Here is a 22,522-nt window from a genome sequence, read left to right on the forward strand (position 1 = left end):
TTAGCTTTGATCATGGCATGCATTCGTCATGGCATTGTTTCAACAAGCTTATGCAACATCACAACATTTATTTCCATCCAGAGTTGCATTACTTTTTGCCCGAGATCTTGTATTGATGACGGAGAGTCGAACCACTCTGTAAAGTCTTCTCCAGCACATCCCAAAGACTTTCAATGGGGTTAGGGTCAGGACTCTGTGGTGGCCAATGATCCCTCATGCTCCCTGAACCACTCATTCACAATTTGAGCCCGTTGAATCTTGTTATTGTCGTCCAGGAATATGCCCATGCCGTCAGGGAAGAAACAATCCATTGATGATTGGTGGTGGCGTAGTGGGCTAAAGCACATAACTGGTAATCAGGAGGTTGCTGGTTCGATCCCCACAGCCACCACCATTGTGTCCTTGAGTAAGGCACTTAACTCCAGGTTGCTCCGGGGGGATTGTCCCTGTAATAGTGCACTGTAAGTTGCTTTGGATAAAAGCATCTGCCAAATGCATAAATGTAAATGTAAATGATGGAATAACCTGGTCATTCAGTACATTCAGGTAGTCAGCTGACTTCACTGTATTGTCACATAACTTTGCTGAGCCGAGACTTGACCAATTGAAGCAACTCCAGATCATAACACTGCCTCCAGAGGCTTGTACAGTGGGCACTATGCATGACAGGTGCTTCATGCGCTTCCCGTTTTACCCATCGCTTTTGAATAGGGTTAATCTGGACTCAGACCACACAACCTTTCTCCATCGCTCCACAGTCCAATCTTTATGCTCCCTAGCCAGCTGAAGTCGTTTTTTTCTGATTAGCCTCACTAACAAGTGGCTTTCTTGTGGCCACACAGCTGTTCAGTCCCAATCCTGTAAGTTCTCGTCCCATTGTGCATGTGGAAATGCTCTTACTTTCACTATTAAACATAACCGTGAGTTCTACTGTCGATGTTTTACGATGTGACTTCACCAAGCGTTTTAGTGATCTCAACACATTTCTTCCGTGAAGCTGACGGTTCACCACTATCCTTCCATGTTTTCATCATGCGTTGGACAGTTCTCCTTAGTTGTTTACTTTGCTTGATGCGTTGGCCAGTATTTTGGTCCTTCTGAAACACATTAACATCTTTTCCACGACCATGGGATATGTCTTCCGACATGGTTGTTTAAGAGATGAGAAGCTACACTGCATCAGTTAGGGTTAAAATAATTGTTGCCAGCTGAAACATATAAATCACTGGAATAACGATCCAATCACAGACTCTTAATTATCTGCTTATTTAAATCCAAACTGCAACTTTTAAATTTTTTTGGCTAGGCAGTGTACATGGCCCATAAAGTCTCCTGGACTAATTCACTTCACAAAAATGTAACTGCTTAATTACAGACAGTGTTAAGGGTCACCCCGTCTCACACCCAATTACACAAGGACATTGGAGCTTTTGGTGTCTTAAGGGGTGGAATTGAACGAATTGTTGGAGAGGTGTAGCTGTACTCTTGCTTTCATAAAGGGAAAATGATGACCAACCAAAGATGTTGTTCACTAACCCGAGATAAAATGTGTGCTACATATCCTACAATTCTTATTTCGGTACGTCAAGTCTTGCTTCACTGCTGCAATTCAGCCGTACATTCAGTTTTCAGCATATGCGCGGCTGCACGTTTTCACTTTGCAGCATGCAGTACATGCAGACTGTACGCTGAGCATGCGGGTCATGATTTTACACACCCGGCCCCTTATCAGGCTAATCAAGCCTCCGAGAGGGATAAAGGCAGACTGCGGACGGCAGTGCAACAGAGAGAAAGTGTTTACAGGCAGCTGTCCTTCCTATGTGTGTGTTTGTGTTTTTTTGGTTCATTTTATCATTAAACTATTATTTATATCGCCAAGCCGGTTCTCTGATGCACCGTCACGTGGTCCCCGATCACTCCTCCACCCTCTCAGGCAGACAGCAGCGCTCCTCCCCGTGTGGATCGGAGTCAGACCCACCCCAGTGGACAGAACGCCCCTCCACGTTCTCGGCGACCTGTGGTGACTCACCGCTCCAGGCATTCGAGGAGTCGCTTCCCTGCTCCCCTCGCACATGGCGGTCCTCTCCCCCTCTGGGGGATGTCAGGGCACTCCTCTGCCCCTGAAAGCAGCTCCTTCACTCCAGGTGGTCGGGGAGTCCAGTCCCCACTCGCTTTGCAGACGCCGGCCGTTCTCCGCATCCGTGCGGTTGGGCTACTCAGTCCCCAGGCAGATGGCAGCGGCACTCCCCTGGGTGGACGTGCCGAGGACTCCGCGACGGGCATCCCTCCTCCATCCTGGGTTTCTGCACCAATGTAAAGCAGTTCAATGGAAAGGAGGAGGAGGCGAGAACCAGCGTGGCAATATAAATAATAGATTCATGATAAACTGAACCAAAAAGACACAAACACAAACATAGGACGGACAGCTGCCCGTAAACGCTCTCTCTCTCTCTGCCGCACCACCGTCCGCAGTCTGCCTTTATCCCTCTCGGAGGCTTGATTAGCCTGATAAGGGGCCGGGTGTGTAGAATCACGACCCTCTGCCCTGTCACACATTCATTCTATGAGACTAGGTTGCTTTAAACACACTTTACAGGTTTAATATATTATTTAGATCTTAAAGGGGCCATTAATGTATATTTCACAACAATTAAATTTTTCCCCTCTCATAATAAAGTTAGGAAAGAATTTTCTGTGTCAAAACAATAATAATTTTGTCTATAATTACCCTCTTTCTCGCCATTACAATTTAAAAAGGCAGTTGTTTTTGCTTTTGTGCCTTTAAATGCCCTTTTGGCATGTCACTTTTGCTGTCAAGCCCAAACTAGTTTGCGATGCTCCGTTTTTCAATAAACACATTTTTACACAGTCTACATCGTGTAGACTCTAAGAGTTTGTTCTGTACAAACTCTTAAAATAAGGTCGAAATGATCAGGTGTTAAAAATAAGCCTTAATGATTTATTTTTCTAATGTTGGCATCCATCAGAAGGACATTCAGAGCAGAAGGACATCTCTGGCTGAGGTCACAATGAGCATTTTTTACAGCATAATAATGGTCTGTTTTGACTGGGGAAGAAGTTTTGAGTTCTAAAAGTTACAGAAGGCCGATGTCTCACTAAGCATCAAACTCTTATTTGAAAAGATCAAGGGACATTTTATTTTGCATGATATGATTCCTTTAAAAGGATTGGAAAGTAACCTTCATGCACTATACACACAGTGCAGCAGTCTGTAATCTCTACACACACATAATACACACACTACACTTCTGTAAAAGAAATAGAAATTGCCCTTATTTTCAAAGATACAGAGTGATCTTGCACAAAATGTGGAACAGGGCAATCGTCATTAAAATCTCAAACTGGGGGTTTAACCTGTATTTAAGCTTCTCTGGAGCTCTGGGTTTTAGCATTCATTTTATTCCAGAACTTGTGAAATTATTTCGGAGCAGGACAGACATTGAAATAGCAAGCCTGTATAAAAATCCTTTTAATTGTACCGTTGAACCCTTTGCAAACAAATCCAGGCTGTATTTGGAATGAAACATGAGCATACTGCTTACTGCATTCAGCTTAGCATATACGTCTATTGTATACCGCCTACTTTTTTCATAAAATAGTATATGAAACGGTGCAAACTATAAACTATGTAAATTACATATTTGTTATTTATTTTTTATTGTTATTTGCTCACTAATAATATCCAAGAGTATAAGTACATGCATCACAGGGGATTTGTCCTTTTACTAAAAATAAATAAATAAAATAAACAACATGGAAATTACAGTTTAACTTTTTTTTTTTTCAACTCTTTTGTCTTGCTAAGGTTAATTTCATCAATTTTATTTAATGAATTTCTTGAAAAAATTATAGAAATCATTTTCACACAATAAATATAAAAATTGTTTAAGTTTATTTGACTTTTTGTTTAGACAGTGTAAATGTGTATGTGTGTGTGTGTGTGTGTGTGTCTGCGTGAGCGTGGGCGCGCGCGCGTGCGAGTGTGTGTGCGCGCGTGCGCGAGTGTGTGTGTGTGTGTGTGCACGCACGTGTGCGTGAGTGTGCGTGTGCGAGTGTGTGCGTGTGTGTGCGACAGTGGGCGCGCGTGTGCGAGTGTGTGTGCGCGTGTGCGAGTGTGTGTGTGTGTGTGCATGCGCATGTGTGAGAGCGTGCGCGCGTGTGCGAGTGTGCGCGTGTGTGTGTGTGTTCACGAGTGTGTGCGAGATTGTTCGTGCGAGTGTGTGTGCGCGCGTGCGTGTGCAAGTGTGTGCACGTGAGCGTGTACGTGAGTGTGTGCGTGTGTTACGGCGACTTTTTTTAGGTTACAAACTGGTCATTACAAGGGTATTATGTTGCTAAGGTTAATTTCATAAATTTTATTTAATGGACATTTCTAATGTCCCCATAATTTAAATTGCTTCAAAACATGATTTATTGAAAATTAAAAAATGCAGAACATTTTTTGTGAGGGATAAGTTTAGGGAAAAAGGAAAAAGTTGAAATCTGTTGAACTTTAGTGCTGGCTCAAGTAAGAGCAGGGGAGTCATTGCATTGATAAGTAAACATCTACAATTCAAATGTCTCAAACAGTGTTAAGATAAATTAGGAAGAGTCGTTATTGTTTTAGCAGAAATTCAGGGGCATAGTCTTATTTTGGCTATTATTTACACACCTAACACTGATGATCAGAGATATTTTATAGCTACTGGCACCCCTCATGAGATAATATTGGGAGGAGACTTGAATCTATTGATGAACTCAGTCCTTAATCATAGTCAAATATCAAATATCAACCCATGAAGCATGAAAGTGCCCAAAGATAAATAAACACCCAGATATGGTCAATTAAACATTTTTGTATAATTTAGTTTGAAATGTTTTTTTTTTTTTTTTCACTTTTAGTGGGCCAATCGAGTCAAGAAAGAGTCAAAAAGTTACACAGTTATCGTTTCCAGTTAATTTGTCACCCTGGAAATGGAAGGTCTATTTGAGCGCACTGCGCAGTGGGACACCAAAATACTTTTTCCCTGCTTCCACTATTAAAGCATCACAACCCTGTCTGCATTCTCACACTTTGATGCCTGTGTTACAATAGTGTGTATGTTTGTAAGTGTGTATTCAGTCCCTGTAGCTCTCCTCTCATCTAAAAATTAAAATCTCTCATTACAAGCATGTTCAAAATTGTCATCAGTGTGCAACATAATTACAGCTCAGAGATTAAAACAGAGCACATCTCTTCATCAGTCTTACGTGTCTGGCTCTAAGTGTTTTGAAATATCCACAAAGAATTATGCCAATAATATCAGTGCATTGATACACTACTACAGCCGTGTCATAAAGTGAATATCAGTCCCCTGTCCTTGGCGAGTTGGATTACTGGCTGTGCATCCAATGAGGTCCAAAAGTCTGAAAGCACATTCAAAATATGGTATTCAAATTTCTAATTACACTGTAATCTGTGCAGAACTTTTTGACAACTTTATAACAGCAATAATTGATATAAATAAATACTTTCGTCCTAGGCTTGCCAAGGACATGTGAGTCTTGAAATGATGTTGACCGCTGGTCGGTAACAATGACAATCTATAAGTTAGTCACTACTGTGGTAGTAAATGTCGATTTGGACAGAATATCCTGCAGTTATTAAACTTTACAACGTTTGACCTTATCAGACTAGCAATCCTTACGTCTGATGTTAACGAACATTGCCTAACTATAGCAACGTCATTTATTTAAAAACATCAATGTTTCCAATAAGTGGGTCATTCTTCAATTGGGGTGGCAAATGAGAGGCAGAAATTGTAAAAATGCTTGTTTGTTTTCTTTTAATAAAATGTATTGCTATGCATTTAAAATTTGTTTAATATTCTATATCAATTAAAATTGAAGCTTAATAACATTTAGATTTTTAAATAATTTGAATGAAACACTGGTGAAACAACCACTTATGTCTATGGTGTTACCAATATTTGAAGTAAAATTTTTATTTATTCTAAATAAACAGGCATATGCAACTTTAGGTAATAATTAATAAATAAATAAATTACTTTAAGGACTCAGTTTCATTGATAATTTAAATATAATTTTTTGAAATAAACGTTTAATTGTTCATCTTGTCCCCTATTTTTGCCAAAGAAGAGTTGTTTCTTTTTAAAAAAAATTGTATATACATAAAAAAGGCAGGAAAAATGGTCTCTGCTACCTTTTATAGTCTTTCTTCTAAAATTTTAAAACCATTTTACAATCTAAAAACATTAAATTATAAGATTAAATGGCTCTGAAGGAAAGAAATGTCGGATACGTTTTGTTGTAACACCACAGACATAATATTGCATAAAAGGTTTAACAATTAAAAGTTTGGATTTGAAGAAGTTCCAGGTGGTTGTGGAAAACCCTTTCTTGAAAGGTACAGTGGACAAAAGGTAGAAGTTGTATTTAAAAATACAACATTACTGGTATATTGTCTGTGGAGTTACTATAGATTCTGTGGTGTTACCAGGAAATACAGTAACACCACAGACAGTAACACCACAGACAGTAACACCACAGACAAATTAGCCTAAATCCAGACTTTTCTAAAATGGAGGCTGCCATCATGATGATTTCAAGATCAGAGGACATTCTAGAAATATTAATAAGTATGCATTTATCAAATTTTTGATAAAAATATGTAAAATCTGCAAGTTATCAACATAACACCACAGACACTAATAAAGTGCGACACATGAAATTGTCAGGAATTTAGCTAACTTTAAGAAAATGAATAAGAAAGAATGTACTCACCATGCACCCCTCAGATCAACCAGCACCTGAACTTACCTTTACACACAGGAAGTAGTCCAAACAGATTTCCCCCTTTTCTTAAAGAGGCGACATCCATTGATGTAACACCACAGACATGAATTTGGGGAACACTACTTTTTTCGTGAATATTACAAAATATGTATTTTTTAAAATATTTTAATAAAATTGTACATGTTATATAAAAACTATATTCATAATATAACCACTTTTTTTTTTTTTTTATGTTATATTGTTGTAATTAAATTCCATGATATCTCTCTGAGAGATGGTGGGAACATACATATTTTGTTATAAATGCAATCTCTCAAACTCAATTAAATATGTATTTTAAAACTAAAAAGTATCTATTAATAGTGCACAAATTGTGTTTATCCTACAGAATACAAAAATGAAAACATTTTATAATTTATTGGTATTTAAAGTTCATTTCAACTGTTGTAAAGTAGAAGGACACCACTTGCCACCACAAATGAAGAATGACCCAAGTCAAAACAACAGCGTAAGATATGGCACTTACCTGCTCCGATGACATGCTTTCAGATATCCGTCTTGTCCTTTTCTTTCGTTATGTGTCCATTCGCTCTGATAAGATGTCCTGTATTCATGTGCACACCGATGCTTCGAACCACATTCATCCGCGCAGAGGAGCAGAGCCGAAGCACCACTTACGTCATTACCATAATAACGTTCTTCCGCAAGAGATGTGCAGTTTAATTTTTTAACCACTAGAGGACCAAAACTTACATAGTGTAGCTTTAAATAAATCTGCCTAATTTGTGGGATGTTTGAAGTATAATGAGATCACCGATCAAACTTCACAGTGCCCCCGTTGTCAGGTCATTGTCTTGGTTTGTGCTTGTGGCCAATCGCTGTGAGATTTCCATTACTCATGGGGGACTAAAAGACAGAAAGGGGCTGATGGGAAAGATAGCCAAAGGTCTTCCCACATTCCTTTGCCGAATGCAAAGCTTAAATTTAAACCAAATCTCTCAAACAAGCTAAAAGAAGGATTATAGAGTCAGAGATTCACTTTCAGCAACCAAGCCTTTTTTATTGAATGAGAATCTTCAAATAGTTTTCTGCACATTCCAGCGAATCCAACATGCTCAATGTGTTACATATCAGATGAAGACAAATAAACAATTGATACACCATTGACCAGACTTAACTCGCAGATTTCCAGCATGAGAAATGTGTTTACCCTCAACCTTTAATTATAAAAGCAAGAAAAGATCTTGTTGTTCCAGACGCTTCAATAGGGGACGGTGGTGTATATGTGCGAGATGGTTGCCAAAGTCGTGCAAACCCTCATTCTGACAGATGTTTCGTAATTGTTTGTAAATGCCTATGATTGTCGTCAAAAGCAGCTAAATGCAATTAGCCTGCTAATTAAGGAGCCAAAACTGTGGCGGAAGTAACCTACAGCAACGCGCTGTGTCCAATTATTTACCTCTCCTTTATTAACACTGACAGATAGTACTAATGAAAGCACCACACGCTCTGAATATGTGTGAAGGAAACAAAAGGAGGGAAAGAGAGAGAAAGGTAATAAGCCTTATCCGTATATTATTAGCGGGATATGTCTTGTGAATAAGACCCATGGTTGCAAAGACAGTATTGCACTGCAACACTCAGATGGTGAAAAGTCTGACATCATCACCATGATATACACTAAAACATTTGGTGTTATCATTATTATTATTATTATTATAATTATAATTATTGCACATTTGAAAACATTCTTAAACCCAAGTATTAATCTTGGGGGGGTCGCTGTACTTTTCTATATATATCGCTGCCCCCTTCGGTATTTCGCGGCGCCGTTTTGTGGCCCGTTCTGAATAACTCGGCAGCTCATTTCAGCTTATTCACGGTTCTCCCGATGTCCAGTCCACTCTTAATCGGCCCCAAAGTGCGATCGACCCACCAGATTACCAATCAAGCCCTGCTGGTAATAATCAGCTGATTCAAAAATAAATATATCGTAGATATGTAAATGTACAATGATTTCATTGAAGATGAGAGTGGCTAGCGCATGCTGAGTTGTGGCTCTCACGTGGGCAATGCACGTTCGAATCAGACCAACTTCTGTCCTCCTAGACATGGGCGGAACGTTGTTATGGACCATGTGCAACACGGACGGGTTAAGCCATTGCGTACCATCTTCGGGACGTGAGCGGGGTCCGAGTTGGGGGTGGCAAAGCTCAATTCTAGGGTGTCAACTGCCACCCCATGCTATTCTTCTGGCCCTGCCCCTGCACCAACACATTGAGCTCAATGTTATATTTAGATGTTACTACAATTTTACCACAAAAATAATGGTTAAAACATGGTTACGATACACCGGTAGACAAGATAAACTGGTAGAAATTTGGAAAACGTTTGGAAATACATTTTGGATTATCATCTGTATCGCAGTGTAAAGGGATTAATGGAAAGGAGGAGTTGAGAACCGGCTTAACAATATAAATAATATTTTAATAAAAACTTAAACAAAAAGACAAACACACAAAGGTGTCGGACAGCTGTCCGTAAATCTCTCCCTGTCGCACTGCCATCTTCGGTCGGCCTTTATCCCTCTTGAGGGCTAATTAGCCTGATTAGGGGCCGGGTGTGCAGAATCACAGCCCCGCCCCGCCCTCCGCCCTGCTGCATTCCTCCCTCGTTTTCTCAGGCCGGGGAGCCCCCGGCATGACGTACATTATTTTATACATTACATACAGTATATTCTGAATGACAGTACATACAGAATATTGCATATTCAGTTGGCCAAAGTGTCCGCCCAATAGAAATAGGTTTTGCTCAGCATAGAAAAACAAAAATAGAACGAACATTGGCAAAGCCACTCATACATCCATTCAGACGACACAAATTAAATTTTTGTACGAAACACAAACTGAGGGGGGTATGATTTGCGGAAATGTGCTATTTCTTAATACACGCTCTCTCTGGCCTATTAACTCTTGGCCAGATCAGACATCAGTGCAAACACCCCAACAAAACATGCCCGAAGTGTGCTTGGCTACAACGTACATCAGGACATTTGAAGCTCATCTTCATCATTTGATCATAAATAGATGAATTGGTAAATGGTCTGCACTTATATAGCACTTTTTTTTAACCTTAGAAGTTGCCAAAGCGCTTTACACCTTGTCTCAAAGATCCCCCTTGGGCCTTAACAGACTGTAGGGGCAAGTGTAAGGCTGGAACAGTACACGAGGGGGTGGGTGGCCAGCACCACGCCCAACCGCCTTTGTCTCCCCAGTGGCGATGTTTACACACCGCACCAGGTACTCATTTTAGGCTGAGTCACCCGGGACCGGTTCAGATAATCATCACTGGTGGCCATGAGCGGGAATCGAACTCAGGTCACCAGGTTCGTAGCACAGCATGCTAACCGCTGCACTACCGCTTCTAATCACCTATTCACACACGTTCATACACCAATGGCGGCAGAGCTGCCATGCAAGGCGCTAGCCTGCCATTGGGAGCAACTTGGGGTTCAGTGTCTTGCCCAAGCACATGTGGAGTGGTGTGGGCCGGGAATCGAACCACCAACCCTGCGATTGGCAGACAACCCGCTTTACCTGAGCCACAGCCCCCAATTACTGCTATTATGATCAATAGATAATGCAAACAAACATCATATTTAAATTAAAAAAAATTTACCACCATATACATCATGCCAGACAAAGAGCAAAGAGTTTTGTGAGAGCAGCACAATCTATAATGATCCTAGTTTATGTAGAAAGGATCCATGTTTGCATGGAAAGGATTGACAATGACAAATTAAAATTGCTGTTTGCCCTTGCTTAAACAAGATTGCGGGTGGTTAGTAAATAAGTTGCATGTTTTTGCTTTAAAATACCAAGTGCAGAAGTGGCACAACTGTTTAGTGAATTCACTCCACAGTGTTTACACGGTTCAGGGGAATAAAACTACGAATGGATAACTTGTAGTTGACTGCATATTAATCTGGGACTGAAGAAAATACTTTAACATCGCACCTCATCTTTAAGTGTAAAGAATGAACTGTTAAAAGTCGAGTGTCTTCTACATAAATTCCGTTAAGCAAACTGACATCAAAATGATTGTGTAATGATTGTGTATGTTTTATAATTTATATAAACCAGTACATTTACTGAACAAGTAGTGAATCCTTTCATCGTCAAAAACATCCACTTCGGCACACAAGAATAAGTATTCCTGAGAAAAGAAGGCATTTATACAAAAAGAATAAAAACTCACTATATGGGAGACCGTTATAATATATTCAGCATGACGAATGTACATGCAACACGTTTGACCACAGAGACGAAAGAATGAATCTACTGTATTTCAGAGAGACAGGGTGCATGTGTGTGTACAAGAGAGTGAGACAGGACGACAGAGAAAGACAGGGAATGCTATGGTATGCATTTCCGTGGGAAACTCACTAAACTCTCATTTACTTATTAACAGAGATGAACAGCAAACATTCCTAAAGTTTACCCTGTCAGGGAGTGACACGGACAGTTTGACTTTTGAAAGAAGGGCAGCATAAAAGTAATCCAGACGGCTCCAGTGGTTTAATCCATGTCTTCAGAAACTATATGATAGGTGTGGGTTATGATGGGATGACACGCCCCTCCCTTGGATCATCATCTTGGGTGACTTCACCCTTTGGCGGCGTGTGATGGGGCTCACCTGAACACAATGAAGAGCCTCATCACCGCTACCTTGAAACACCGTTGGCACCTCTCCTCAGGAGACCAATCTCTACCTGGAAGCATATTCTCAGGTGCATGAACGGAGCAGGGAGGGTCATGCGGCGAGTTAGATGCGACACCGTGGATTGGAGCACGCATCACGGCCGACGGGACATGATCCTGGGTCACTACTCCCCTCAAGAGCTGAGGCCCAAGGAAGCTGGGACACTCGAGTGAAGCCACTGCCCCACGAGCCTCGGACCAAGGTGTGGAGCGCGTCACGGCCGCCAGAAACCCCGCCCACTCTCACCTGAACCTTCCCCTGTCTTCACTACTCTTCCCTCACAAACTCTTTCCACCGCGAAGGCCCCAGGTTCTCCTTTGTTTTGAGAATTGTAAATAAATGCCTCTCCGAGGCTCTTTCTCACCCCACCACAGTCTTGTAAGATTTTACTGCTTATTTGAAATATGTTCTTTTATCGTAATTGTAACACGGTTAAGGATGGGCAAGGAGGAGGCGAGAACCGGCTTGTCAATATAAATTATATTTAATGAAACTCAAAACCAAAACCCACAAACATAAACACACACACACACATGACAGACATGCCCGTAATTCTCTCTCTCTCTCTCGAACCATCGTCACCGGCCGCCTTTATCCCTCGGGCGCCTCATCGGGCCGATTGGGGACCGGGCGCGCAATATTCCGACCCGGCTCCGCCCCCCTCCGCTCCACAGTAATCTTGACCAACCGTATTGGAGATTTTGGTCTTTCCCCATTGAAGTAGATAGGAGCTTCCCTTTCATGATGCTTGTTACATAGAAAATAGCTGCCCAAACTGCCCAAGAGCATTCCAAAGATGGCCACCGAGTAGCTTACCTTACCTAGGATCCGGAAATACGCTTGGACCACTCTAATTACTTTGCTTTTGTTTACATTCTTGAAATGGTCTATTCATTCACAGTCTCAGTAAACCACACAAACAAAGGCCAATATTTCATTTTCAAACATTTAGGAGCTATTTAGGAGAGAGTGTGCATGTGCCGTACGCGAGTTCTTCTATTCTGCAGCGGTGATATTTGTGGGCAGGATGCAAGCTCTCTCAGTGTGACATTTAAGCCCGGTAGTGCACAGAGTCCTGCACTCACTTTAATTGAAACAGATGGAGAGTCTGAGGCACAGCCGCAGGGCATGAGCTCTGAACGCATCCACACACACCGCTACACATACACTGCATATATCTGTGCTCTTATTAGTGCTACCTGCTATTGCTCATACTTGATCCCTAACATCAAGTATTCATCTTTGGCATGTGACTTGTCACAATACATCTGCTACGGACATAAATGGCACCATAAATCATTCTGCTTGTTGCACTATTTCTTTTCTAAACGATTAGACTCTTGATTTTAAGTCTTGTTAACGATTCCAAGACCATATATAGGAACAGAATACCATAGAGACTTGGAGGGCTGTTTTTCTAGTAGGCAACCATCCAGAACACCCTGGCAACATATAAGAATTACTAAGCAACCACCTCTGAATGAGGTCAAAGGTCAAAGGTCCCAGAATAAAAATTCTGCTTTTGATACATTTCTGAAGAAAGAAATACATAATTGTACAAAATGCACAACTAATAGTGTTAATTAATGTGTTAATTACCACAATGAGCTGAAGCCATGTATATGAACTTCCACCCAATACGGGTGCACGAATATGCATTAATACATGCTTAATTACTGCATTATTATTTAATGCAGTAATTAAGCATGTATTAATGCATATTCGTGCACCCATATTGGGTGGAATTTCAAATACATGGCTTCGGCTCATTGTGGTAATTAACACATTAATTAACACTATTAGCTCATATAATAAGTTGTTAAAGAATGAATCCACAATTACACATTTAATTAATAACAATTCATATATGACTTAATATATTAATCAGACAGACTCTTTATTAGTTGATGATGTGGCAATCATTAATGAATGCTTCGTTAATCATGAGTCATACATTAACTCAGTATTGTCTGTGCATTAGTTAATCATGAGTCATATATTAACTCAGTATTATCTGTGCATTAGTTAATCATGAGTCATACATTAACTCAACATTATCTGTGTATTAGTTAATCATGAGTCATACATTAACTCAGTATTATCTGTGCATTAGTTAATCATGAGTCATACATTAACTCAGTATTATCTGTGCATTAGTTAATCATGAGTCATACATTAACTCAGTATTATCTGTGCATTAGTTAATCATGAGTCATACATTAACTCAGTATTATCTGTGCATTAGTTAATCATGAGTCATACATTAACTCAGTATTATCTGTGCATTAGTTAATCATGAGTCATACATTAACTCAGTATTATCTGTGCATTAGTTAATCATGAGTCATACATTAACTCAGTATTATCTGTGCATTAGTTAATCATGAGTCATACATTAACTCAACATTATCTGTGTATTAGTTAATCATGAGTCATACATTAACTCAGTATTATCTGTGCATTAGTTAATCATGAGTCATACATTAACTCAGTATTATCTGTGCATTAGTTAATCATGAGTCATACATTAACTCAGTATTATCTGTGCATTAGTTAATCATGAGTCATACATTAACTCAGTATTATCTGTGCATTAGTTAATCATGAGTCATACATTAACTCAGTATTATCTGTGCATTAGTTAATCATGAGTCATACATTAACTCAGTATTATCTGTGCATTAGTTAATCATGAGTCATACATTAACTCAGTATTATCTGTGCATTAGTTAATCATGAGTCAAACATTAACTCATTATTATCTGTACATTAGTTCATCATGAGTCATACATTAACGCAACATTATCTGTGCATTAGTTAATCGTGAGTCATACATTAACTCATTATTATCTGTGCATTAGTTAATCATGAGTCATACATTAACTCATTATTATCTGTACATTAGTTCATCATGAGTCATACATTAACGCAACATTATCTGTGCATTAGTTAATCGTGAGTCATACATTAACTCATTATTATCTGTGCATTAGTTAATCATGAGTCATACATTAACTCAGTATTATCTGTGCATTAGTTAATCATGAGTCATACATGAATTCATTATTATCTGTGCATTAGTTAATCATGAGTCATACATGAATTCATTATTATCTGTGCATTAGTTAATCATGAGTCATACATTAACTCATTATTATCTGTGCATTAGTTAAGCATTAATTAATGGTTATTAATGCACCCATATTGTAAAGTATTACCAAGATATCTTTAACACAGTATAAAGACACAAATTCACTAAAATAGTTCCAATTTGAGTGACATTAAACATTTCCCAAAATCTAAGCGGGATGTTGACTGACTGAAAGAAATGTAAGTGCAGCGTAGTTCTAGCTTGAAGACTAGGGTAATTCCTAGCCAATCACATGTAAGCCATTGCTTTATAAGCCTGCTCACAATCACATTGCTGATTCAGTGTGCTAATATGGCAACCTCCACCACCCCAGCACCACCTGTTGAGTCCCGTCCTACATGGGGGTCAGCTCCTCGCCCCTGCCTCCTATCTCCGGCAGGATATGACGGTTCCGAGTACAACTACTTCGGACTGCCAGACGGGGCTTATGCCATAGAGACATTACTTTTCTATATTATATTCATCAAATAAATGTCATCTTAAATTTCACTCAAGTCTGCGAGTCTTCCTGATAGAACTAGTATTCATTGCAATGCACATTAATCTCTCCTTTAATATGAATCCGTTGGTAGGCTGTCTTTTCACTTTAGCTATTGAATGCTCATGATGCATGTCAGGACATCCAGCGCTGCATTGAACTCCATATGAAAAGCACGCTTTATTCTGCTTTATAAAGTATAATTGATCCAAACTGTCCGGTGATCATTAGCTGACACTTCAAAAGCTCGGCGGCAACCGGTACAATGTTGAAATTATATTACATTTGAGTGGATCGTCAACAGGGAGAAAAACTAGCTGCACATTGGGATGGTAAGAATTGACATGCTTATGGGATAATGAGTTATGGGACTTACAAAGACACGTGAACAGGCGGGTTTACGATTTTTGAGGCCCCAAGCAACCGACCAAGCTGAAAATGTTTGCCTAAAAGAATTGCATAAAATTAATTTTGAATCATAATTTTAAATTCAGTACATTCAAAATTCTTAATGAAATAAAAATCTAGCTAAAAGTTAATTAATGCATGTTTTACAGTTTTCCACAAAACAGTGATACAAAAAGCAATATTTACCTACATAAATGTATAAAAAAAAAATTTTTATGTTGTCCAGTTTGCCATTATAATATGATACCATTATAATATGGAGTGGTGGTGGTGTAGTGGGCTAAAACACATAACTATTAATCAGAAGGTGGCTGGTTTGATCCCCACAGCCACCACCATTGTGTCCTTGAGTAAGGCACTTAACTCCAGGTTGCTCCGGGGGGATTGTCCCTGTAATAAGTGCACTGTAAGTCGCTTTGGAAAAAAGCATCTGCCAAATGCATAAATGTAAATGATACCGTATTTGCATTACTTTGAGGATGTGTTGTACACAATAGTAATATATTCGGTGGTTAAAACCGCTACTGCACGTGAAGGACTACAGTGAAGTCCCTTTAGTCTTACATTTTTGTAAATCTGACTCAGTGACTGACTGAATTTATTAATAAATGAGTGACCGAACAGAAGAGAACAGTGGGAATTTGCATTGAATCGCGATTTATAAAGTGGGATGCATTAAGGAACATGGCCCGAGGACTTTAGAAAATCATCAATGCACTTGTGCTTTAAAGTACCCAGAAACCATGGTGACCTAAAGAACTCAAATGTATCATTTAGCCAAAACCATCTTGTGATCGATTCAGAAATCCTACGCAATGACGAACGGCTATATCAAAAATAACAGAGCAAAAACAGTTAAAAAGTAAAAGAGCAAAGAAAGTTGGTCTGCCATAAGAAAGTAGATAACTGGAAGCATGTAGCAACACCATTAATAGAAGTATAAATGATTCCTTTGCACTTTACCTTGTTTGCCGAGAGAACTTTTAATCCAGATAATCCAGAAAGACTGTCTCTTTCGGTCCTAACACAACCTTAGTGTTGTATATTCATTCCCTACAAGCCAAAGTTCACACATAACTCGACTCCATCCACTAGTGCCCATCCAGCAGAGGGAGGGAGGAAAGAGGGAGGGAGTGGGTGGAGGGTCTATTCACCTGTGGAGCAGCAATCAGACAGCGATCAGATGTATCCAGCCGAGTTGCACTGCGAGAACCAGAGAGATAGAGTCATGAAGCTGGTCCCAGGTCAGTGGACAGGTCACTACCAGTTCACATTGCCCTTCTGTGTGCAGCTGACAGCAGGCAGGTAAGTGGATCCGTACTTAGTATTGAAAACAATACCTGCTCACTCAGGCAACACTGCTTGGTGGGGGTGGGGGGCAGTCAGTGAAATAGCCCTGTCAACACATTGCTGTTATGTGAAGATAGGTTTCCGGTTTGACCAAAACTCTCAAAGACATTCTCATACATGCACACACACACAAGAGGAAAACAACAGCAACAATGTTCTGTCTCTATTAAATAGTTCTCTCAAGAGGTCGCAATGAGCTGCCAACAACCAGCTGAAAAATAGAACGTGCAAATGTGATTTAAAATGTGTATTACATGTACATACACACATAGCGGAGTCTTATATTGCTTATAATATCTAAAGCATTTGCACTGATGAATGCATCTGAGTGTTGAATGAGCTCATTGTGTCTCACAGTGTAAAATTTGAATTCTCAGAAAGACCTGTAAGGTACACCTTCATTCATTATACATCCTCATTTCCTCTCTCTCTCTTTGTATCCGTCTCTCTCTCTCTCTCTCTCTCTCTCTCTCTGTGTCTGTCTATACTCAGAATAGCCTACATCCATACTACTGTCTATAAAGTGTACAAAATGCAAACGCTGCATGGAAACACCCAGATCACCTACTACTACGTTTTGCTAAAATGTGCAGTACCAAGGAATACTGTAACAAGCAATGCAATGATTTTTAGCAGGTGGTAGGAACCGGCTGAGCAGACAACGTAAACTTTAATGATACAAAGAAACTTAAACATATCAAAACACATAGACACGCACACACACAGTGGCCGCATGCTTCTCTCTCTCTCTCTCTCTCTTTCTCTCTCTGGCATCTCCGGCTCCTCCCATATAACTCAGCGCCGAGCGTGCACCTCATGGCCCGGCCACGTCCTCCTCCTCCTCCTTGTCACACTCCTCCACCACCAGATTCAGGACGGGGCGCCATCCAGACTGGCTCTAATTCACAAATCATGATAGTCAGTCCACGACAATCCAAGCAGGCGATCCAGGCCGTTTAAACTATCAGGAGATTACTGTTCGCACTAGATCCGCACGAGCGCATGAGTGCAACTTCAAAGTAAAAGCGCTTCACGTGCAATATGAGTAAATGACTTATTCACTATGACCTGTATGTGCAATTGTTTGCTGAAGATTTTATGTTTATGTTATTTACTATATTAAATTGTGTGCTATATTGACATTATATCGGCCTATCAGACACCCCGCTCTCTGCATATCAGCACCGGCCTTTAAAAAACCCCAAATATTCGAAAGTCTGGCTCTGTGAGACGAGCTCAGGAAGCACTTGCGCACTTGAGGAAATCACTCTCAAATACCTGCTGCTGCTGAAAACCTCCTGTGGTTAGCATAAAAATCTCAGAGCAACTTTTCCCCTAAGGACAGCATGTTTATCTGCTCATGAAACATGTTGTGAGTGTGAATGAGGTACCATGGAGAGACATAAACTCGTAATAAACACCATTTACCGTATAGCGCATTACACACACCTTCACTCTACAGGACTCCCTTGTGGGGAGAAACAGCACCGTATCTTTAAGAACATGTAATCCCCAGACAATTAAACATTAATCCTTACTTTTCACACAGACTGTACAGACTCCAAGACTACAAACTTACAAAAAGCAGTATATAGCGTACTATGGCATAACTACTGCACATTTTACACATTACCATATATGTGATATCACTAACAAAAAAGTATTATGATGATACAATGGTACTTTAATGATTCAAATGGTAATATTTTGAAATATTCCATGGTATTAAATGAGTACCATATTCATTTACCATGGTAATTAACCTGTTGATGAACGCCCCCTTTTTGAGCACAAACCATGAAAATGACATACTTGAACTTTAGTGGTTGTATTTAGGGACGCTTTGGAGTATGGACACAGTTGTAGTATCTTTTGAAAGAAGACACTTTGGGGTTTATTTCCCAAGTGTCATAATTAATAGATGTTGTTATTTTTTAAAGTTAGAGAAGCTGAAGTTTATAGTAATGGAAATATTTTGTGCTGAGCATGTTTTTATCATCTAAAATAACAATAATAAAAGTGCCAAGACAACCCAGAAATACAATGTTCCCAAAGCCACGAGTCTAAAGAAGTTATGTTTCAAATCTGAAGATGATTGAATAATAAATGAGGTTCCTGCAGCTTTTTATCTCTGTAAAATCTCTGGAAGTGTTCAGAGTAAAATTAAGGCTCCGCCTCTCAAGACAACACATAAATTCTGATGGCACTGCTTGACTATTATGAATAAAACTACGCCCCAATTTTAAAAATAGACTTTGGAGACGGCTCGTTTTGTTTACGAGACTCTAATATATAAGATCATAAACAGTTTTACAACATGAATCCGGCTCAGATTGCAGTTTGTTGAAGAACTATGATGAAGGGTATTTCTTTCAGGAGAGATCTCATGTAAACAATGGAGAATATATCAATAATTCTCAGATTTATCACTTTTATGGACAAAAAGTGCTATTGGATGTTTTTCAATGAACGCTTGTCATGGACGATTGACCCAAGTGTGTTGAACTGGATTCATCTGGCGATCGTGTTTTCATAATAAAAGTCCCGTTTTGATATCGCATGTTTCATTTGTACTCCTGCACAAATAACTCAATCACTGTTTCTGAAGCATTGCTATCGTGAAACAGAGATCGGATATCAATGTTGAACCCTTAGACCTTTGAAAAAATGTATAATTTGTTAACATTAATTACATTTATAGATGGTAAATTATATATTAAATGTAAGCAGAGTGACGTCAACATCGTGTGCGGGAGGATTGCGTATCAACAGGTTAAATAGTTTGGAACTTCTAAGTTCATACAAGGGAAAAAGACGATGTGAACATGTCTTGCATTATCTTTGTTTCTCTAATATAAAGATATATATTACTGAACCTGCAGAGTTACGTTCACAATGCATGCAAACCACGTGGAAATAAAGTGAACTAAACTCACAGCACCTCCTGAGATGATCTGCAGCATTCTCATAGACGACATTATTCTTGCAAACAGTTTTCAGAAGAATGAAACAGAGAAAAAACTCTTGTTCTACGAGACAGGCTTGCGTTGCATGCCTCTGAACAAACAGCGAATCAGACACTGTCTCATTGTCTGATAATAAAGTGTGTCTTCAAGCGCGTGTCTTTGTGACTAACAGCATTTCTTGATGTCTTACAGGTCGCCCGCCTGTTGCAGGTCGATGAGCAAATATTACCCGCGCATGAAATACATTTGGAGCTCACGGAATGGATTCAGCCTCGTCGCATTTTGCGGGTGGCGGGTGTTACCTCCTGGGCTACTGTTTAATATATTTGGTGACTTCCCAGATCCATGGTTTAGCCATGTGACACGATTGCTGATATGATGGATATGATGCTGATATCTTAAAACAATCTTGGAGAAAATGTGATTGCTATCTCAGACAGGTTTTTGGTGTCCTTACAGGGGCGGTCTCTCCAACGGTTGTGTTCTGCGTCGACTCGACGGGCAGTTACATTCTATTTCTGTGGTAATCAACATTACGCCACAAACTTTGTTGATTAAGCTGAACTTGTATTGAAGCTGGTACATTCTTTAAATATTTAGTTGCATTGTTATGTTTATATACCATGGTGTATGAGCATAGTAATCTCAGTGCAATGGCATTACCATCTGATACCACCACAGAACCAAGATACCACCATAGTACGTTTTCTTATGGTAAATGGTCTGCACTTACATAGCGCATTTTTAACCTTAGCGGTATACAAAGTGCTTTACACTGCACATTCAAACACACATTCACACATCAATGATGGCAGAGCTGCTATGCAAGGCGCTAGCCTGCCATTGGGAGTAACTTGAGGTTCAGTGTCTTGCCCAAGGACACTTCGACATGTGGAGTCATGTGGGCCGGGTATCGAACCGCCAACCTTGCGATTAGCGTCCGACCCGCTCTACCACCTGAGCTACAGCTGCCCCATATATCTGTACAAAAAAAACACACTGATACACACTTGTTCTGAGACTGCCCAGAAAGGACATTTAAAGTAAAGCAGACATGTCTTTGGTTTCATTTCTCTATCAGTGACTATGTGACAGTGTATGTCGGTGCACAGCTGGTAAACACTGCAGAAACTTTCACACTCTTATCATCACAAACTCAATCCAATCATGTCTTGTCATGCTGTTTGTTTTTCCCACACCGGCTCCCTAGAGAAGAACATTTTTGTTCCTGTGTACACGAATCCACCGGCATTACAGAACACATTTCCCTCACGTCCCAGAGTGTGTGTGTTTCTTTTTACTATTCAACAGCACGCAAACCTGCGGAACTGAAAACTGACAGCGCTATGCTAACACTACCAATTGTCACAATGACAATGGCCCTTGCCGCTATGATAATGTTTACATTATTGCACTCTTAATACTGATATCTGGTGATGGAGTAAATGAGGAACTGGATGAAAAGAGTGAGATGTTGAGCAAGGGGAACGAGGGGACGATTGCTGTGATCAAGCTGGACAGGTTGGAATTGAATCAGCATTGCTACTGGTGGAGGGGTAATTGATTCTCAGATGAGGGAACTTTGGGATACAGTGAAGGTGAGAGGCAGAGAGTTGAGGTTCATTGACAAAGATAGAGGGTTAGGAGGAACTCCTTTTTAAGATAAGATATTGCAATAATTTGCAAATGTAGAGTAACATTTTTAGCACATATTTATGCATTATTCTACACCACTTTGTAGTGCAGTGTTTCCCAAACTTTTTCTGCCACAGCACACTTTTTACGACAAAAAAATGATGCGGTACACTACTATCCCACATAGGCTAACCATAGTCAATATTTTTCCTTTTCCAGAACTTGTCCATGTTTTCTGTCTGTCTTAGTAGCATGTTTACTTGTAATGTTTGAAATTCGTCTATGCAAAAAACCCCAAAAAAAAAAATCACATACAGTGCTTGCGTTCATTTGCGTTCATCTTCGGTCATTTTGACCGACAAGGTCGTAAAAATTCTGTCCAAATCGATTATTATCAGTCATTTTAATTTTCATATATTAATGATAATAAGACATTTAATAACTTTTTTCTCGTGATTTGGTTCTGGAGGCTGAACCCAGAGTCAAGCGCATCATCGCCCTCCACATGACAAGAGTTGCAGAAAGCGTCACAAAGGGGCGATTTTGCCAGTTTGCCACGTAAATAAGCGGGAGGTGTGAACAATAAACATTAAAAACATGTATTTGGAAGAGAGAAAATAAGCTTGTAGTTGCTTTGATATCAGAAAGTAATAAAAGGACAAGTTTATGTTTAGAAGTGTTTTCTTGGTGAATTTAAATGAGTTCAATAACTGTGGTCTCTGATATTCGTAAACGATAAGGTCATTTTTAATTATAAGAAATTATGAGACATTCAATGTCTCTTCACAAATTTGGACAGTTTTTAAATATATCTTGTTGCTTCGTAACTCTCAAAGACATTGTTGGTGAAGCAAAAACATGTGTGAAAAACACTTTAGTGTGACGTCACTTCATAGACTTCAATGTATTCTGTAGCGCTGACGTGAGTCATGTGATGACCCTTTACACGTATAAATATCACTCACTTTTGCACATTAA

At 39.7% G+C, this 22,522-nt stretch overlaps 1 pseudogene; it reads left to right on the forward strand.

Annotated features, from left to right (window-relative positions):
* The first annotated feature begins 16,776 nt into the window (after positions 1-16,776).
* Positions 16,777-22,522, forward strand: part of LOC127623078 (arylsulfatase A-like) — a 34,779-nt pseudogene continuing 29,033 nt past the window's right edge.

Source organism: Xyrauchen texanus, chromosome 29 (genome assembly GCF_025860055.1).
Source record: "Xyrauchen texanus isolate HMW12.3.18 chromosome 29, RBS_HiC_50CHRs, whole genome shotgun sequence".
NCBI classification, from domain to species: Eukaryota; Metazoa; Chordata; class Actinopteri; order Cypriniformes; family Catostomidae; genus Xyrauchen; species Xyrauchen texanus.